The sequence below is a fragment of the Cherax quadricarinatus genome, chromosome 26 (assembly GCF_038502225.1).
Source record: "Cherax quadricarinatus isolate ZL_2023a chromosome 26, ASM3850222v1, whole genome shotgun sequence".
Classification (NCBI taxonomy): Eukaryota; Metazoa; Arthropoda; class Malacostraca; order Decapoda; family Parastacidae; genus Cherax; species Cherax quadricarinatus.
Genome location: NC_091317.1, coordinates 11562685 through 11583166, shown reverse-complemented (window position 1 = coordinate 11583166; position 20482 = coordinate 11562685).

Below are 20482 nucleotides of genomic sequence, written 5' to 3'. Positions count from 1 at the left end.
GACCCATCCTGGATAGATCTGTCATTTCAGCAGAGCCTTCAACATAGGAGGGATGTGGGTGGCCTTACTGTTATGTACAAGGCCAATATTGTCAAAATGCCACACTTGGATCCACTTCGAGGACAGCGTGAAACAAGCTTTTATGCCACAAGACGGGCAGAAAGCAGCAACTTCACTCTGGCTGTACCCTTCTCCAGAACATCACTCCATCTGAGATCATATATACCCAGGATGACTCGAGTATGGAACACATTCGTACAGCATAATGATGTCAACGAGATAACGTCAGTTGATCAAATGAAAATGCTGGCCCACAGATGGCTCCAACTTCATTCTGTTTCCTACTTGTATGTCTCATAACAATAAAAATGCTTTCTAATGAGCTGATGTAGGTAACAGTTCTTAGCTTGCCAATAAAGTTAGGAATCCTTAATCTGTAAATAGCTTGTCTATAAAGTTAGGGATCCTTAACCTTGTGTAAAAAAAAAAAAAAAAAAAAAAAAGAGAGAGAGAGAGAGAGAGAGAGAAAGAGAGAGAGAGAGAGAGAGAGAGAGAGAGAGAGAGAGAGAGAGAGAGAGAGAGAGAGAGAGAGTAGGGCAATAAGATGTGGATGAGAGGACACGACGGCGACACAAAAGACGACGATCCTTATCAAAATTAATTGGAAAGTTGGATCTAAAAAACCTCTCAAAGCCCACTGAGGCCAGGTGGGTGGGTGGGCTGCTGGGTGGGTGGGTGGACTGCTGGGTGGGTGGGTGGACTGCTGGGTGGGGGTGGACTGCTGGGTGGGTGTGGGTGGTCTGGGTGGGTGTGGGTGGTCTGGGTGGGTGTGGGTGGTCTGGGTGGGTGGGTGGACTGCTGGGTGGGGGTGGACTGCTGGGTGGGCTGGGTGGGTGGGCTGGGTGGGGGTGGGTGGGCTGGGTGGGTGTGGGTGGTCTGGGTGGGTGGTGGACTGCTGGGTGGGTGGTGGACTGCTGGGTGGGTGGGTGGACTGCTGGGTGGGTGGTGGACTGCTGGGTGGGTGGGTGGACTGCTGGGTGGGTGGGTGGGCTGCTGGGTGGGTGGGTGGGCTGCTGGGTGGGTGGGTGGACTGCTGGGTGGGTGGTAGACTGCTGGGTGGGTGGGTGGACTGCTGGGTGGGTGGGTGGGCTGCTGGGTGGGTAGGTGGGCTGCTGGGTGGGTGGGTGGACTGCTGGGTGGGTGGTGGACTGCTGGGTGGGTGGGTGGACTGCTGGGTGGGTGGGTGGGCTGGGTGGGTGGTGGACTGCTGGGTGGGTGGGTGGGCTGCTGGGTGGGTGGGTGGGCTGGGTGGGTGGTGGACTGCTGGGTGGGTGGGTGGACTGCTGGGTGGGTGGACTGCTGGGTGGGTGGGTGGGCTGGGTGGGTGGTGGACTGCTGGGTGGGTGGGTGGACTGCTGGGTGGGTGGGTGGGTGGTGGACTGCTGGGTGGGTGGGTGGACTGCTGGGTGGGTGGGTGGACTGCTGGGTGGGGGTGGACTGCTGGGTGGGTGGGTGGACTGCTGGGTGGGTGGGTGGGCTGGGTGGGTGGTGGACTGCTGGGTGGGTGGGTGGACTGCTGGGTGGGTGGGTGGGCTGGGTGGGTGGTGGACTGCTGGGTGGGTGGGTGGACTGCTGGGTGGGTGGGTGGGCTGGGTGGGTGGTGGACTGCTGGGTGGGTGGACTGCTGGGTGGGTGGGTGGGCTGGGTGGGTGGTGGACTGCTGGGTGGGTGGGTGGACTGCTGGGTGGGTGGGTGGGCTGGGTGGGTGGTGGACTTCTGGGTGGGGGGTGGACTGCTGGGTGGGTGGGTGGGTGGACTGCTGGGTGGGGGTGGACTACTGGGTGGGGGTGGACTGCTGGGTGGGGGTGGACTGCTGGGTGGGGGGTGGACTGCTGGGTGGGGGTGGACTGCTGGGTGGGTGGGTGGACTGCTGGGTGGGTGGGTGGACTGCTGGGTGGGTGGGTGGACTGCTGGGTGGGTGGGTGGACTGCTGGGTGGGTGGGTGGACTGCTGGGTGGGGGTGGACTGCTGGGTGGGGGTGGACTGCTGGGTGGGGGGTGGATTGCTGGGTGGGGGTGGACTGCTGGGTGGGGGTTGACTGCTGGGTGGGGGGTGGACTGCTGGGTGGGGGTGGACTGCTGGGTGGGGGTGGTGTGCTTGGTGGGTGGGAGGGCTTAGTGGGGTGGAGTGCTGGGTGGGTGGGTGGAATGCTAAGTGGGTGGGTGGAGTGGTGGGTGGGTGGGTAGGCTGGGTGGGGGTGGAGTGCTGGGAGGTGGAGTGCTGGGTGGGGATGGAGTGCTGGGTGGGTGGGTGGAGTGCTGGGTGGGGTACAGTGCTGGGTGGGTGGAGTGCTGGGTGGGGTGGGTGGAGTGCTGGGTGGGTGGGTGGGTGGGATTGGGGGGGTGGGGGGTGAGCTGGGTGGGGGTGTTGGCCAGTGGATAACTGGGTGGGCTTTCCGTCCCCACTACACACAACCACAACCACCACCTACTACTCACCACCACCCACTCCTCCCCACCACCCACTCCTGACCCACCACCCACTGCTGACCCACCACCCACTCCTCTCCTCACCAAAAGCATTATATATATATATATATATATATATATATATATATATATATATATATATATATATATATATATATATATATATATGTCGTGCCGAATAGGCAGAACTTGCCATCTTGGCTTAAATAGCAACGATCATCTTGCCATATAGGACAAGTGAAAATTTGTGTATGCAATAATTTCGCCAAAATCATTCTGAACCTAACAAAAAAAATATATTTCACTGTGTTTGTTTAGTATTAAATTATTGTAAACAAATCTAAAATATATTTAGTTGGGTTAGGCTAAAATAAATTGCGCTTGTTATAATAAGGTTAGGTAAGTTTTCTAAGTTCCTTTTGGTGCAAAATTATAAATTTTTACATCAACATTAATGAAAAAAATATATCTTTAAACGTATAAGAGAAAATTTTAGAAAGGACTTAATTTTAAATGAGTTCTTGCTAATTGACCAGTTTTACATATTCGGCACGACATATATATATATATATATATATATATATATATATATATATATATATATATATATATATATATATATATATATATATATATATATATATATATATATATATATATATATATATATGTCGTGCCGAATAGGCAGAACTTGCGATCTTGGCTTAAATAGCAACGTTCATCTTGCCATATAGGACAAGCGAAAATTTGTGTATGCAATAATTTCGCCAAAATCATTCTGAACCTAACGATAAAAATATATTTGATTGTGTTTGTTTAGTACTAAATTATTGTAAACTTATTTAAAATATATTTAGTTGGTTTAGGCTAAAATAAATTGCTCTTGTTATAATAAGGTTAGGTAAGTTTTCTAAGATTCTTTTGGTGCAAAATTCAAAAATTTTGCATTAACATTATTGAAAGAAATATATATTTAAACGTATAAGAATTTTTTTTAGAAAGGACTTAATTTTAAATGAGTTCTTGCTAATTGACCAGTTTTACATATTCGGCACGACATATATATATATATATATATATATATATATATATATATATATATATGTCGTGCCGAATAGGCAGAATTTGCCATCTTGGCTTAAATAGCAACGTTCATCTTGCCATATAGGACAAGTGAAAATCTGTGTATGCAATAATTTCGCCAAAATCATTCTGAACCTAAAGAAAAAAATATATTTCACTGCGTTTGTTTAGTATTAAATTATTGTAAACAAATCTAAAATATATTTAGTTGGGTTAGGCTAAAATAAATTGTTCTTGTTATAATAAGGTTAGGTAAGTTTTCTAAGATTCTTTCGTAGCAAAATTAAAATTTTTTACATTAACATTAATGAAAAAAATACTATCTTTAAACGTATAAGAGAAAATGTTAGAAAGGACTTAATTTTAAATGAGCTCTTGCTAATTGACCAGTTTTACATATTCGGCACGACATATATATATATATATATATATATATATATATATATATATATATATATATATATATATATATATATATATATATATATATATATATATATATATAGAGAGAGAGAGAGAGAGAGAGAGAGAGAGAGAGAGAGAGTATATACAGTATGGGTTCCACCTCTGGTGTAAATTGTGGAACATATATATGTATATATTACTTATGGTGAGGAGAGGAGTGGGTGGTGGCGGAGGAGTGGGTGGTGCGGGAGGAGTGGGTGGCGGGGGAGGAGTGGGCGGTGCGGGAGGAGTGGGTGGTGGCGGAGGAGTGGGTGGTGCGGGAGGAGTGGGTGGTGGGGGAGGAGTGGGCGGTGCGGGAGGAGTGGGTGGTGCGGGAGGAGTGGGTGGTGCGGGAGGAGTGGGTGGTGGGGGAGGAGTGGGCGGTGCGGGAGGAGTGGGTGGTGCGGGAGGAGTGGGTGGTGCGGGAGGAGTGGGTGGTGCGGGAGGAGTGGGTGGTGGGGTAGTAATGGGTGGTGCGGGAGGAGTGGGTGGTGGGGGAGGAGTGGGTGGTGGTTGTGGTTTTGTAGTGGGGACGAAAAGAGAGGGGTGGTTTATGAGGGGGGTTTATGAGTGTTGGGAGGAGTTACGAGGGTAGGTAGAGGGGTTTAAGAGGGGAGGGGATGGGATGGGCGGGGAGGGGATGGGAAGGGAGGGGAGGGGATGGGAAGGGAGGGGAGGGGAGAAGAGGTGGTTAAACACCTCAAAGGGAGAGGAAGAAGGAAACCGAGTTCCCAACACCTCTCCTCCGGGCGCTCTGACCGCCCCTACGGCTTTACAGCTCCACGTTATAATACTTTTTTTTTACCTTCCAAGCAGACAACAGACAACAATAACAGCAACATGCAGTGAATCACCAGCCGGACTGACGAGGCTAGTAACCAGGAAACCTGATCTGGGACCGGGCCCCGGGGGCGGTGACCCCCAGGGCCCTGGTCTGGGACAGGGCCGCGGGGGCGGTGACCCCCAGGGCCCTGGTCTGGGACAGGGCCGCGGGGGCGGTTACCCCCCGGAGGCCACTACAGGTAACCTACAGATATAGGAACCTGTCTAAAAAAAAAATAATCTCACGAAACAAAAATCACAAAAGAGATAAAAAAATCACAGCTTTCCACTGAATTTAGCAATAAAAAGAAGACAAAAAAATCAGAGGGTCAGGAATTCTCTCACAAGATACGTGAATTATATGCGTGTGAAAAAATGCCTGCTATGTGATATGTCTTTTTTTTAGGGTGGGTGAGAGGGCGGTAGGCCTAACATGCCCTGGTAGGCCCATCGCACCTGCTGCTCGCTAACAATCTTCATGGCAAACCTATTTTCAGGGTCTCCTTATCTTTACTGCTGGTGTTGTTTCTTCTGTATGATGCTCGTTTGTGTGTGTGTGTGTGTGTGTGTGTGTGTGTGTGTGTGTGTGTGTGTGTGTGTGTGTGTGCGTGTGTGTGTGTGTGTGTGTGTGTGTGTGTGTGTGTGTGTGTGTGTGTGTGTGTGTGTGTGTGTGTGTGTGTGTGTGTGTGTGTGTGTGTGTGTGCACATCCACTCTTACTAGCACTATCACCAACACGAACATTACCCCCACTAACGCCTCTCCCCATATGTATCTATCATTCCTCCTTCCCACAACCACTCCTACTATCATCATGAAGGAGCAAGAGATCCCATCACAACCATAGGCAGGAAGGGAGGCTGAACTCCACCCACACTACCATAACACGAGCAGGATGGAATGCTCTTTGTCAACACACCCATCACACCTGCCCATACCTGGTGAATACCAACTACACCTGCTTATACCTTGTGAACACACCAACCACACCTGCTCATACCTCGTGAACACCAACCACACCTGCCCATATCTTTTATATAGCCGAGTCTCTCAAAACGTGTACAAGGGCATCTAGTTCAGTTTATAATCGACAGCTGCTGTTCCTGTTACTCACTATACCTTTTACATATTCGGCACGACATATATATATATATATATATATATATATATATATATATATATATATATATATATATATATATATATATATATATATATATATATATAATGTACTTACCTATTTGTGGTCTTAGGGGTCGAGCTTCAGCTTCTAGCCTCACCTGTGTGTGTTTATCTTTTAAAGTGACTGGAAGCATGGCAGTGACTGGAAGCATGGTATTGACTGGAAGCATGGCAGTGACTGGAAGCATGGCAGTGACTGGAAGCATCTTACTGACTGGAAGCATGGCAGTGGCTGGAAGCATGGTACTGACTGGAAGCATGGCAGTGACTGGAAGCATGGTACTGACTGGAAGCATAACAGTGACTGGAAGCATGGTACTGACCGGAAGCATGGCAGTGACTGGAAGCATGGCAGTGACTGGAAGCATCTTACTGACTGGAAGCATGGCAGTGACTGGAAGCATAGTACTGACTGGAAGCATGGCAGTGACTGGAAGCATGGTACTGACTGGAAGCACGGCAGTGACTGGAAGCATGGCAATGACTGGAAGCATGACAGTGACTGGAAGCATGGCAGTGACCGGAAGTATGGTAGTGACTGGAAGCATGGCAGTGACTGGAAGCATGACAGTGACTGGAAGCATGGCAGTGACTGGAAGCATGGTAGTGACTGGAAGCATGGTAATAACTGGAAGCATGGCAGTGACTGGAAGCATGGTAGTGACTGGAATCATGGCAGTGACTGGAAGCATGGCAGTGACTGGAAGCATGGTACTGACTGGAAGCATGGTAATAACTGGAAGCATGGTAATAACTGGAAGCATGGCAGTGACTGGAAGCTTGGTAGTGACTGGAAGCATGGCAGTGACTGGAAGCATGGTCCTGACTGGAAGCATGGCAGTGACTGGAAGCATGGTAATGACTGGAAGCATGGCAGTGACTGGAAGCATGGTAATGACCTGAAGCACGGGACTGACTGGAAACATGGTAATAACTGGAAATATGGCAGTGACTGGAAGCATGGCAGTGACTGGAAACATGTTAGTGACTGGAAGTATGGTAATAACTGGAAGCATGGCAGTGACTGGAAGCATGGCAGTGTTTGGAAGCATGGCAGTGACTGGAAGGAGGGTACTGACTGGAAGGATGGTACTGACTGGAAACATGGCAGTGACTGGAAGCATGGTACTGACTGGAAGGATGGTACTGACTGGAAGCATGGCAGTGACTGGAAGCATGGTACTGACTGGAAGCATGGTACTGACTGGAAGCATGGTAGTGACTGGAAGCATGGCAGTGACTGGAAGCATGATACTGACTGGAAACATGGCAGTGATTGGAAGCATGGTAGTGACTGGAAGCATGGTACTGACTGGAAGCATGGTAGTGGCTAGAAGCATGGTACTGACTGGAAGCATGGCAGTGACTGAAGCATGGTACTGACTGGAAGCATGACAGTGACTGGAAGCATGGCAGTGACTGGAAGCATGGTACTGACTGGAAGCATGGTAGTGACTGGAAGCATGGTAGTGACTAGAAGCATGGTACTGACTGGAAGCATGGCAGTGACTGGAATCATGGTAGTGAATGGAAGCATGGTAGTGACTGGAAGCATGGTACTGACTGGAAGTATAACAGTGACTGGAAACATGGTAGTGACTGGAAGCATGGCAGTGACTGGAAGTATGGTACTGACTGGAAGCATAACAGTGACAGGAAACATGGTAGTGACTGGAAGCATGGCAGTGACTGGAAGCATGGTACTGACTGGAAACATGGCAGTGACTGGAAGCATGGTAGTGACTGGAAGCATGGTACTGACTGGAAGCATGGTAGTGATTGGAAGCATGGTAGTGGCTAGAAGCATGGTACTGACTGGAAGCATGGCAGTGACTGAAGCATGGTACTGACTGGAAGCATGACAGTGACTGGAAGCATGGCAGTGACTGGAAGCATGGTACTGACTGGAAGCATGGTAGTGACTGGAAGCATGGTAGTGACTAGAAGCATGACACTGACTGGAAGCATGGCAGTGACTGAAGCGTGGTACTGACTGGAAGCATGGCAGTGACTGGAAGCATGATAGTGAATGGAAGCATGGTAGTGACTGGAAGCATGGTACTGACTGGAAGCATAACAGTGACTGGAAACATGGTAGTGACTGGAAGCATGGCAGTGACTGGAAGCATGGTACTGACTGGAAGCATAACAGTGACTGGAAACATGGTAGTGACTGGAAGCATGGCAGTGACTGGAAGCATGGTACTGACTGGAAGCATAGCAGTGACTGGAAACATGGTAGTGACTGGAAGCACAGCAATGACTGGAAGCATGGTAGTGACTGGAAGCATGGCAGTGACTGGAAACATGGTAGTGACTGGAAGCATAGCAATGACTGGAAGCATGGTAGTGACTGGAAGCATGGCAGTGACTGGAAACATGGTAGTGACTGGAAGCATAGCAATGACTGGAAGCATGGTAGTGACTGGAAGCATAGCAATGACTAGAAGCATGGTAGTGACTGGAAGCATGGTAGTGACTGGAAGCATAGCAATGACTGGAAGCATGGTAGTGACTGGAAGCATGGTAGTGACTGGAAGCATAGCAATGACTGGAAGCATGGTAGTGACTGGAAGCATGGCAGTGACTGGAAACATGGTAGTGACTGGAAGCATAGCAATGACTGGAAGCATGATAGTGACTGGAAGCATGACAGTGACTGGAAACATGGTAGTTACTGGAAGCATAGCAATGACTAAAAGCATGGTAGTGACTGGAAGCATAGCAATGACTGGAAGCATGGTAGTGACTGGAAGCATAGCAATGACTGGAAGCATGGTAGTGACTAGAAGCATGGTAGTGACTGGAAGCATAGCAATGACTGGAAGCATGGTAGTGACTGGAAGCATGGTAGTGACTGGAAGCATAGCAGTGACTGGAAACATGGTAGTGACTGGAAGCATGGTAGTGACTGGAAGCATGGCAGTGGCAGTAAGCACGTCAACAAGGTATACGAGAGAAACATCAGGGAAGGATAACACTGATGGTCGGCTACAACACCGAGCAGATTATGAAATCTGCTCAGTATAAAACACTTTCTGAGACAACTCTTAAACTTCTCCCGCTGATTTATGTCCGATTTTTTGCAATATATTGTTTATGCTTTGCATACTGCGGCTGGCGCGAGTCTGTTTAGGTCAGACATAGTCGTAAATATCGCGTTTAATGCGAGATCTGATGTATTAGTTACCAGTAAACTGCCATTAACTGGCACTTTGAATAGTGAGAATGTGATAGTTTGCTTCTAAATTAGTTGACGCTGATGTGAAGGGCTCTTCATCCTGTGAACTGGAGCTGCCTTTCTCTCTCTCTCTCTCTCTCTCTCTCTCTCTCTCTCTCTCTCTCTCTCTCTCTCTCTCTCTCTCTCTCTCTCTCTCTCTCTCTCTCTCTCTCTCTCTCTCTCTCTCTCTCTCTCTCTTCCTCTGGATGAAATCTTTGTTCTGCTTCTCAAATGATGGTGAGAGTGAAAATTAGACACATATGCAACATCTGGGTATCTTTATCATAGACGTTTCGACAATCGCCATCTAGTGGCTTTATCAATACAAATTCAAGGACATACAAAAGATGAGGTAATCAGTCCCTCAACCTTGGAGATGATGTGGAGAGCACCGTAGTCGTGAAGATTCTGGAGCACAGGCATGAAGGCTGGCGCTTATTTACCGGCGTCAGGTGAAAAAGGGGACGGGTAGCAGACATTGTCACTGGTAGGCGGGATTACCCTGTGGAAGTAGGTTATACCCAAGCGACGGGTTAGTAGAAGTGAAGAAGGTTGTGGAGATGTCCTCTATTAAAGAACATAAGAAAAAAGGAGCACTGCAGGAGGCCTACTGGCTCATGCTAGGCAGGTCAAACTCACATCCACCCACACCCACTCATGTACCTCTCTCGCATTTTCTAAAGCTTCACTATCGCTACTCGGCTGTTTCTTCCACTCATCTACAGTTCAACTGCCCAACCATTGCTTTCCTATATCTTACATCCTGTCTTGGTTATCTATATCCCTGTCTTGCACGTTATCTATATCCCTTATATTTATTCCAGTTTTTCTTTTGTACACTTCATTTATACTATATTCATTTATATTTCCCAGAATGCAGATTCATTATTATTATAATTAAAAAGAAACGCTAAACCTACAAGGGTCAATGCAGATTTAGCACCATCAAATTATCCTCGTAGGAAAGATTTCGGATACATGGGATCAACCTTGTTATCAGGTAGAAGGACACAAGTGCAACTAATGCGACGTCTCGGGTAGAAAACCAATATATCATCGACGTATCTTAGCCAGGTAACAGTGTTGGAAATGAGGCTGCTGAATTTCTCTGTCTCTAGGTTTTCCATGAAGAGATTAGCAAACACAGCACTGAGCGGGCTGCCCATTGCCATCCCAAAGTTTTGTTTGTAACAGTTGGCCACCTTGCCAAATACCTTTCAGCGCTTCTGGGCACCATTAGTCGAGCCCATCTTAAACACTCAGACAGAGACTCACTGAAAACCACGACCTCCCTTTACCTCTTCTAGATTTCATCAGTCTAGTGTATCTCTGTGTTAATTTCATCTTCAAGTATCAGGACAATTGTTACAAACAAAACTTTGGTATGGCGCTGGGCAGCCCGCTCAGTGCTGTGCTTGCCAACCTCTTCATGGAAAACCTAGACAGAGAAATTCAGCACTATAATTCCCAACACCGTTACCTGGCTAAGATACATTGATGATATATTGGTTTTCTATCCGAGACCCTTCTCAACAAGATTAATGCAGTCGAACCATCAATAAAGTTTACATTTGAACTTGAAAAAGATGGTAAACTTCCTCTCCTCGACGTTCTCCTGTGCAGATCTCCCGACAGTGACAAACTTCTCTTCAAAGCGTATAGAAAATCTATCAACAAGGACGATCTTATACACTGCTATTCACACCAAGACACCCACACTAAAAGAGGAGTCCTCATTGGCTTCTTCTTGAGAGCTCTTCGCATCTCCAGCCCTTGTTATCTTGAAGAAGAATGTATCTACATAACACAAGCCTTTACACGTTTTCAGTTTCCATCTTTCTTCATCCGAGTTTGCAGACTCAAGGCACAAACTATCCTCAACAAACCGCCCATGGAACAGCCCTCGAAGCAGTTCAAGTGCTCCCATGTGGTGATGTTGCCACGAATACTCGCCGGGCACTTGCTAAAAGTAATATAAATGTTTCTGCCATAAACACATCATCTATAAAGGACCTCACTGCGAAACGTAGCCCCAAACCTCTAACTTGCACAGCAGGCGTCTACACCATCCCCTGTGGACAGTGATAGTGGATAGAGATCTTGCCGTCCGCCTGAACGAGCATCGAAATGCCAGTAACAGATGGAGTGAGGCACAACTCGTTCTCACCGAACCAGACCTCAGACGCCGACGGTATCTAGAAGCCTCGCTAATCGTCGTCACCGACACAATAGAACGTAACACTGGAAACCACAAAATTTCTAAAACATTAGCATACATGATAGTCAGACAGGTAAAGCACCACCTACCCAGCAACACAGGAGTCAAATGATCTCATCGTCTACCCGTCCTCATCCCAATATGGCATTCTTCAGGTCACCATGCGTCACTCACACCCCACTCTCCGCCTATATATACTGTCTTTTAACCTCTGTATGTTAGAAGTGACCAAGGTCTCAGGACCGAAACGTTTTCTAATAAATGTATCCTAGTGTTTGCTTACGTGTTTTTCTAGACCAACTTGTCGGTATTTATTACCAAGGTTCACACCAGATAGTAGCTGCAAATAAGGGTGACTTTCCTCCCCTCTCTGGGCTTTTGTCGCCCTTACCATCAGTCACTGGCTAATTCACCTTGAATTCTCCTCATACAGAAAGGAGGGGTAGTTGATGCCTCTCTCTCTCTCTCTCTCTCTCTCTCTCTCTCTCTCTCTCTCTCTCTCTCTCTCTCTCTCTCTCTCTCTCTCTCTCTCTCTCTCTCTCTCTCTCTCTCTCTCTCTCTCTCTCTCTCTCTCTCTCTCTCTCTCTCTCTCTCTCTCTCTCTCTCTCTCTCTTTCTCTTTGGGTCAAGAGAGTTGTTGTGCCTCCTCTCCCATTGCCCTCCTGCCTCCTCCTCCTCCTCCTCCTTGTCCACCTCCTCCTCTTCCTCCTCCTCCTCTTCCTTCTCCTCCTTCTACTACTCCTCCTCCTCCTCCTCCTTCTCCTCGTCCTTCTCCTCCTCCTTCTCCTCCTCCTCCTCCTCCTCCTCCTCCTCCTCCTTCCTCCTCCTCCTCCTCCCCCTCCTCCTCCCTCCTCCTCCTCCTCCTCCTCCTCCTCCTTCCTCCTCCTCCTCCTACTCTTCTTCCTCCTCCTCCTCCTCCTCTTCTTCCTCCTCTTCCGGTGGTCTGCTCTTTCATGTGATGATCTCCGTCACATTTTCTCCACTTCTGGTTTTTTTCTCCAACTCTTATAGTCCTCAGTCTTGTCCCTCCTTCCCTCCCTCCTGCTCTCTCTCCCTCCTGCTCTCCCTCCCTCCCTCCGTTCCTCCCTCCTTCCCTCCCTCCTCCCTCCCTCCTCCCTCCCTCCCTCCCTCCCTCCTCCTTCCTTCCCTGGTCTATATTTTTTTTTAATGCATCTTTTTTTTACGTTTTTCCACTTCCTGTTTTCATTCTAGTTGTGTTCCGGTCAGCCTTCTCATTGTGCTTCCCTCTCTACTATTATTCACATTTTCTATGCTCCATTTCTTTCTTTGATTTTGTTTCCTGTGCCCTATTTATAAAGAACAGATGTAAGTTTTTGGATCTATATGCGTGTTTGTGTATATACGAACATTTATATATAATATATATATATATATATATATATATATATATATATATATATATATATATATATATATAATATATACTATATATATATATATTATAGTATATATATATATGCAATAAGATCACAGTAAACAGGTGATTTCAAAATATGCAAAACAACGCACTCTGAAAGAATAGAGAAATTCCAAGCGCTTTCGTGACTACTCACATTATCACGAAAGCGCTTGGAATTTCTCTATTCTTTCAGAGTGGTTGTTTTGCATATATATATATATATATATATATATATATATATATATATATATATATATATATATATATATATATATATATATAATATATATATATATATATATATATGATCACTAATACATAATCAGTGTCTCTACAGAGGCACTCAGATAGGACTGTTTAGACGTCCCTCCAAACTGCCAATATCCCAAACCCCTCCTTTAAAGTGCAGGCATTGTTCTTCCCACCTCCAAGACTCAAGTCCAGCTGACCGGTTTCCCTGAATTCCTTCACAAAATATTACCCTGCTCACACTCCAACAGCTCGTCAGGTCCCAAAAACCATTCTTCTCCATTCAGTCCTATCTAACATGCTCACGCACGCTTGAGTCAGTGATGAGCATCCCTACACCAGTCACCTGGCTGCTTCATCAGCACGACTTGCTCATCCCTCCCAGGAGTTTCTTCCTTTAAGAGTTTTGCAACAGATTCAAGTTGACTTGGATGGAACCGTCCATTCAGGTCCTCCTGAAGAAAAGGACCACTGCCTTCTCTTCACTGATGTCTGTCCCCCAAAATACGTTCATCTACTCACATATATCAAACTTTGGGGTAAGTTAGCGGAAGGCTTAGGTTAGATAGCCTAAAGCTCCAGCTGCGGGTCATCATATGACAAGACCCGTGTTAGAAAACAATTGTCCTGTTACCTGACAAATCTTACCTAAACTAACCTACTCAGATTGAGAGTATACGGAACACACGGCCTCGGAGCTGACGTCTGCTCTCCAGGTTATGCCACGAACAAGCTCAAAATACTTATAGGCTTCTTGACTCACGAAATTGTAATAACACGGTTGCCAACAGTTCACGGAATGGGTGGGGGATCGAACCCCATGACAAGTGAACCCTAACACTCACTTGTCTGCGAATTTTAAGACACACTTGCCGTGGGGACGGACCTCCACCACCTGATCACTGATTTATAGGTTTCCTTCCCGGATCCTACAGAGTACATAGCGGCGTGTTTCTTGATGAAAATTGGTTCTATTTGCGACGCCATACCTTATCTCAAGCTGCCGCTGAATTCCAGTCCCGGTATCAGATGTTGATCACAAAACATGACATCAATCCTCGGGTAGAGGACTTCATCAGTCTTTCCACCTACTCTCCTGAAGACCGGAGAACTTTCTAGTGAACTTTCTACTGTGATTTCCACTGTCCTTTCACGTGCTACTTTTAGTGTGCTTTTCAGGTGTATGAAAGGTCTGGCAGCTGTGTACGTATGTGTGTACACAGCCTCTTGAAAGGTTCAGGAACGTTCATGCAAATGAACATCTGTTTGTGTGTCTGTATTAGTTAGGGAGAGACAGGGAGGAAGGAGAGGGGAGGGAAATGAAGGGAAGGGAGAGGGAAGCGAAGAGGGAGGGATGAAAGAGAGGTTAGAGGAAAAGAGGAGAGGGGCAGTGAAAGACATTCGGGAAGGGGAAGGCTATTAGAGAGGGATGAAGGAGAGATAGAAAGTAGGAAGGAAGAAAAGGGAGTAGGAAGGGAGGAGAGTACAGGAGAAAAGGAAGTGGAAAAGAGAAAGGGAGAAAAGGAAGGAAAGAGAGGAAGGACAAATTAGTTTCATAAAGAGTGGTAAAAAAAAATACATGAAAAATTTAAGTAGCCCCAGTAGTAGGTAACTGAAGGAAGGAAGAAAGGAGGAGGAGGTAGGTAGAGAGAGGCTAGAGAGACTGATGTAGTGAAGAATACGAGGGAGAGAAGAAAGAGGAAGATACATATCCTGTCACATATAAGTTTTTTTTTTTCCATTTGTTTCACTTTTTATCCATTTGTTTCATTTGGTCATGTTAGTGAGTGTTTCCACTCTGTATTACTTGTCAACAATGAAACTCATCCTGCTCGTCTCCGGCCACTGCATCAGTCTCCAGATCACTAGCAGTACTCAGATTTCTACACTGGAAGCTGATTCCCCCACCCCCCCAACCTCAACAATTTTAAGCCTCTGCTAATTTCCCTATTTTAGGTGTTGGCTCTATTTCTGGGTAATTTATGCAAATTGTAAAAAAGGCTTGACTAAGAACTGATCCCTGAAGAACTCCACTCTTTACGTCTAGCCAGTCAGAAATCTCCAAGTTCAGTACCACTGTTTTCTATTGGTAAGTCAGATATTAACCAAGGCATGAAGTCTGCTTCCAATACTGTGTATTTTGGTTAATAAGCTTCGATAGGCAACTTTCTCGATTTTTTTTTAAATCTAGTTACACTAAAACTGTCGTGACACTGTCAAAACAACACCTCCCTTGGTTGTTTTGCTTATATGTATATATATATATATATATATATATATATATATATATATATATATATATATATATATATATATATATATATATATATATATATATATATATATATATATATATATATATATATATATATATATGTGTGTGTGTACTCACCTAGTATATACTTGAGGTTGCGGGGGTCGAGTCCGAGCTCCTGGCCCCGCCTCTTCACTGATCGCTACTAGGGTCACTCTCCCCGAGCCGTGAGCTTTATCATACCTCTGCTTAAAGCTATGTATGGATCCTGCCTCCACTACATCGCTTCCCAATATTCCACTTATGACTACTCTGTGGCTGAAGAAATACTTCCTAACATCCCTGTGATTCATCTGTGTCTTTAGCTTCCAACTGTGTCCCCTTGTTGTGTGTCCAAACTCTGGAACATCCTGTCTTTGTCCACCTTGTCAATTCCCCTCAGTATTTTGTATGTCGTTATCATGTCCCCCCTATCTCTCCTGTCCTCCAGTGTCGTCAGGTTCCCTTAACCTCTCCTCGTAGGACAACCTCTTAGCTCTGGGAGTCAAACCTTTGCACTTTCTCTAGTTTCTTTACGTGCTTGGCTAGGTGTGGGTTCCAAACTGGTGCCGCATACTCCAATATGGGCCCTAACGTATACGGTGTACAGGGTCCTGATTCTTATTAAGATGTCGGAATGCTGCTGAGGTTTGCTAGGCGCCCATATGCTGCAGCAGTTATTTGGTTGATGTGCGCTTCAGGAGATGTGCCTGGTGTTATGATCTTTTTCCTTGAGTGAGGTTTGTAGTCTCTGACCCCCTAGACTGTACTCCGTCTGCGGCCTTCTTTGCCCTTCCCCAATCTTCATGACTTTGCACTTGGTGGGATTGAACTCCAGGAGCCAATTGCTGGACCAGGTCTGCAGCCTGTCCAGATCCAGTTCTGCCTGGTCTTCGATCGAGTGTATTCTTCTCATCAACTTCACGTCATCTGCAAACAGGGACACCTCATCTATTCCTTCCGTCATGTCGTTCACAAATACCAGAAACAGCCACTGGTCCAGGACTGACCCCTGCGGGGACCCCGCTGGTCACAGGTGCCCACTCTGACACCTCGCCACGTACCATGACTCGCTGCTGTCTTCCTGACAAGTATTCCCTGATCCATTGTAGTGCCTTCCCTGTTATCCCTGCTTGTGTGTGTGTGTGTGTGTGTGTGTGTGTGTGTGTGTGTGTGTGTGTGTGTGTGTGTGTGTGTGTGTGTGTGTGTGTGTGTGTGTGTGTGTGTGTAAGGAATTCGCAAGAGCAGGCGAAATATACACAAACACTGATCTCTGGCTGAAGGAGACTCGAACCTATGAACCTTCGAACAAGGTACGCAGTGCTTTACCAATCTACCCACACTGGACCAATACCTTGGAGTCCAGCTTGCGCTAGACTTTGATCCAAGGCAGCCAGCTTTCAGGGAGTAGGCTTGCAGTTTTTCATCTCATCCCCTGCATTGCATCAGCCTTACTAGAGATTTTAACAATGCAAGGAATTCGGTGAGTTTGGTATAGCACTGCGTACCTTGTTCCAAGGTTCGTAGGTTCGAGTCTCCTTCAGACAGAGATCAGTGTTTGTGTATATTTCGCCTGCTCTTGCAAATTCCTTGCATTGTTAAAATCTGTAGTAAGGCTGATGCATGCAGGGGATGAGATGAAAAGCTGTAAGCCTTCTCCCTGAAAGCTGGCTGCCTTGGATCAAAGGCTGGGTATTGGTCGCACTGCGTACCTTGCCAAGGTTCGTAGGTTCACTCCAAGGTATGCATGGTAGTAAGTTGGTAGACAGCAGTTATGTATATATATATATATATATATATATATATATATATATATATATATATATATATATATATATATAGGATGACCTCTGGTGTTTGTGTAGCCTCGGAGCTTCAAGGAAGAATATTTGGATTTCTGCCATTTGTATTCCACTTGTTCATAATATGGCACAGAAGATTTAAGAGATACATTGTATATAAAGGTTCGTGTGTATCAGTCTCCTCAGAGCTGGAGCGTGTGCCCAAAATGCAGCATGCATTACCCCTTTGAACAGCCGCGCTGAGCCGCTGGAACAGAAAACTAGCTGCCCTGGGATCCCTAGTTACCCTGATGAGTCTTTTTCCCAGCTCCTTAAGGAAATTAGATGCACTCTTTCCCCATGAGCCAAGGGTCTCTGAGCCTATGGGAACAAACATATAATGATGGCAAGTTCTCCATATTTTCTAGACTTTTGGGACTCCCTAAAGCTGGCAGCTGCCCCTCCTTCCTCCCTGGTGTATTGGAGATAGGTATCAGCCAAGGTAGATGCACATGTATAGTCCCACACCACCTGCTTCCATCTGTCCAGGCTTGAAGGGTGATACCATCTGGACGCTTCTGGCTGCATCAGATCTGCATAGGTAGTAAGTTGGTAGACCTCCTCAGTCAATCCGGATTTACCCACAAGACCATTATCGGTCTGCTGCTTCACTGCCACAAATACACCTGTGTTCGGCGAGAATATAAGGGCAACACCGATATGGTCTGTGGGTCGAGGCGTGTGCCAAGGCTAGTTGGGAACAGCCAACAGAAAGTCCCCAGCATATCTCACTGCCAGCAGGCGGGCACTATCCTTCCCTGACACACTCTGAAGCATCGTTGAGGCTATATTTTACTATTGGACCATCCAGTATTGTATATATATATATATATATATATATTATATATATATATATATATATATATATATATATATATATATATATATATATACATTTATATACATTTATATATATATATATATATCCTAGGTAGTAAGTTGGTAGACAGCAACCGCCCAGGGAGGTACTACCGTCCTGCCAAGCGAGTGTAAAACGAAAGCCTGTAATTGTTTTACATGATGGTAGGATTGTTGGTGTCTTTTTATTCTGTCTCATACACATGCAAGATTTCAGGTACGTCTTGCTACTTCTATTTACATTTAGGTCACACTTCACATATATGTACAAGCATATATACACGCACCTCTGGGTTTTCTTCTATTTTGTTTCTAGTTCTTGTTCTTGTTTATTTCCTCTTACCTCCATGGGGAAGTGGAACAGAATTCTTCTACCGTAAGCCATGCGTGTTGTAAGAGGCGACTAAAATGCCAGGAGCAAGGGGCTAGTAACCCCTTATCCTGTATATATTACTAAATGTAAAAGGAGAAACTTTCGTTTTTCCTTTTGGGCCACCCTGCCTCGGTGGGATACGGCCGGTGTGTTGAAAGAAAGAAATGTATATATATATATATATATATATATATATATATATATATATATATATATATATATATATAGATATATATATTATTGTGCCCACGAACGAGTGGTATTGATCACTAACAACACTGCGACTAGCCAAGGACTCGAACACATGCTGCTTTGGCCTGCCTCATGGTGGGCGATAACTCATGACTGCATGGTCCAGTGGATTAAGGCGTCATGAGTTTTCGCCTATGTTCTGTCACCACATTAACTTTCTTCATCACTTGAATATTATTGCATTTATTTTCGTTGTTATACGTTATAATAGGTTAATTTTTGTTATACGAGAACTTAGCGCGACCCAACCTTACGTAAATGAAGTAAATTCAATAAATCAGGAAGACAGAGTGTAAGGTGACGTCAACCGTCCTTGAAGTCACAGGTATTGCAGGTGTTGTCTCTCTCTAGAACATCTGAGTTACAGGTTTCTTTATCCAGTCGTGGGCTACCTTGCTGCCCTCTAACTGTTAAATGTTAGCGAGAACACGTGTGTATCTAGGTTCTTTTATAATTCTAGCAGGTGTCTCCATCCCCCAGAGAGAGAAGAGAGAGAGAGAGAGAGAGAGAGAGAGAGAGAGAGAGAGAGAGAGAGAGAGAGAGAGAGAGAGAGAGAGAGAGAGAGATTGAGAGAGAGAGAGAGAGGAAAGAGGGAAGGGGAGAGGAAGCTTTGTACACTGGCGCAATGCTGGCCCCAAAAAAGTGAAAAGTGTCTTCTGACTGGACCAGTACCCTTCCTAGCCCCATACTACCCCACCCTCTCTTTAAGACACCCCTCTCTATACCACCCCTTACCACTCCATTAACTCGCCATACACTTCCCCCTGAACCCCTCTCTTGTTTCTCGCGGTGATATCGTCAACGTCGTAAATATAGTGCAACGCATTTTAGCACTGATTTGATATAGGAATTTCTGTAATCGAGGTTAAGGAAGGTGTCCCAATAATATTCCTTCCCCTTCCTCCCCCTCCCCCTCCCCCTCCCCCCCTCTCCAAGGATCGACATACAACCATTACACAATAATAGCTGCATCCCACCCAGCCCCTGAGGCTCTGCTGCTCCGACGATCATTCTCTCCACTACAGGCACTCTACCAAAGGTTCAAAGTCGGGCGTGGTCGACAGTTTTTTAACAATTCTGCCTGCCCCTCCTTCTCCCTCTCCCTCTCTCTCTCTCTCCTTCCCTCTCTCCCTCTCTCTCTTCTCACCACCCTCCCTCCCTCCCTCCCTCCCCCCTCCCCCCCTCTAGCTATCCTTCGCCTCCACCTCCTCCTCTTCTTTTTCCCAAGTCTTTTATAGTTCCTAGCCGCCACTTAGGCTACTGCCGCCGCCTCCGCCGCCTCTGCCGCCTCCGCCGCCTCCGCCGCCTCCGCCGCCGCCAAAGCCGCCGCAGCCGCCGCCGCCGCCGACATCACCACCTCCACCACCATTACCATCACAACCATCACAAACAGTGCTACGACAACCACCAAAACTACTACGACCGTTTTCAACTGTATCACTACCCACGCCAACAAAACCACCACCATTAAGACAACCACCATCACTACCACCACTATCAACACCACCACCACCATTAACACCACCACTACCACTACCACCACCATCAACACCACCAACACCACTACAACCACCGTTAATACCACCACCATTAACACCACCATCATTAACACCACCACAACATCCATCATTAACACCACCACAACATCCATCATTAACACCACCACAACATCCATCATTAACACCACCATCACTACCATAAGAACATAAGAACATAAGAAAGGAGGAACACTGCAGCAGGC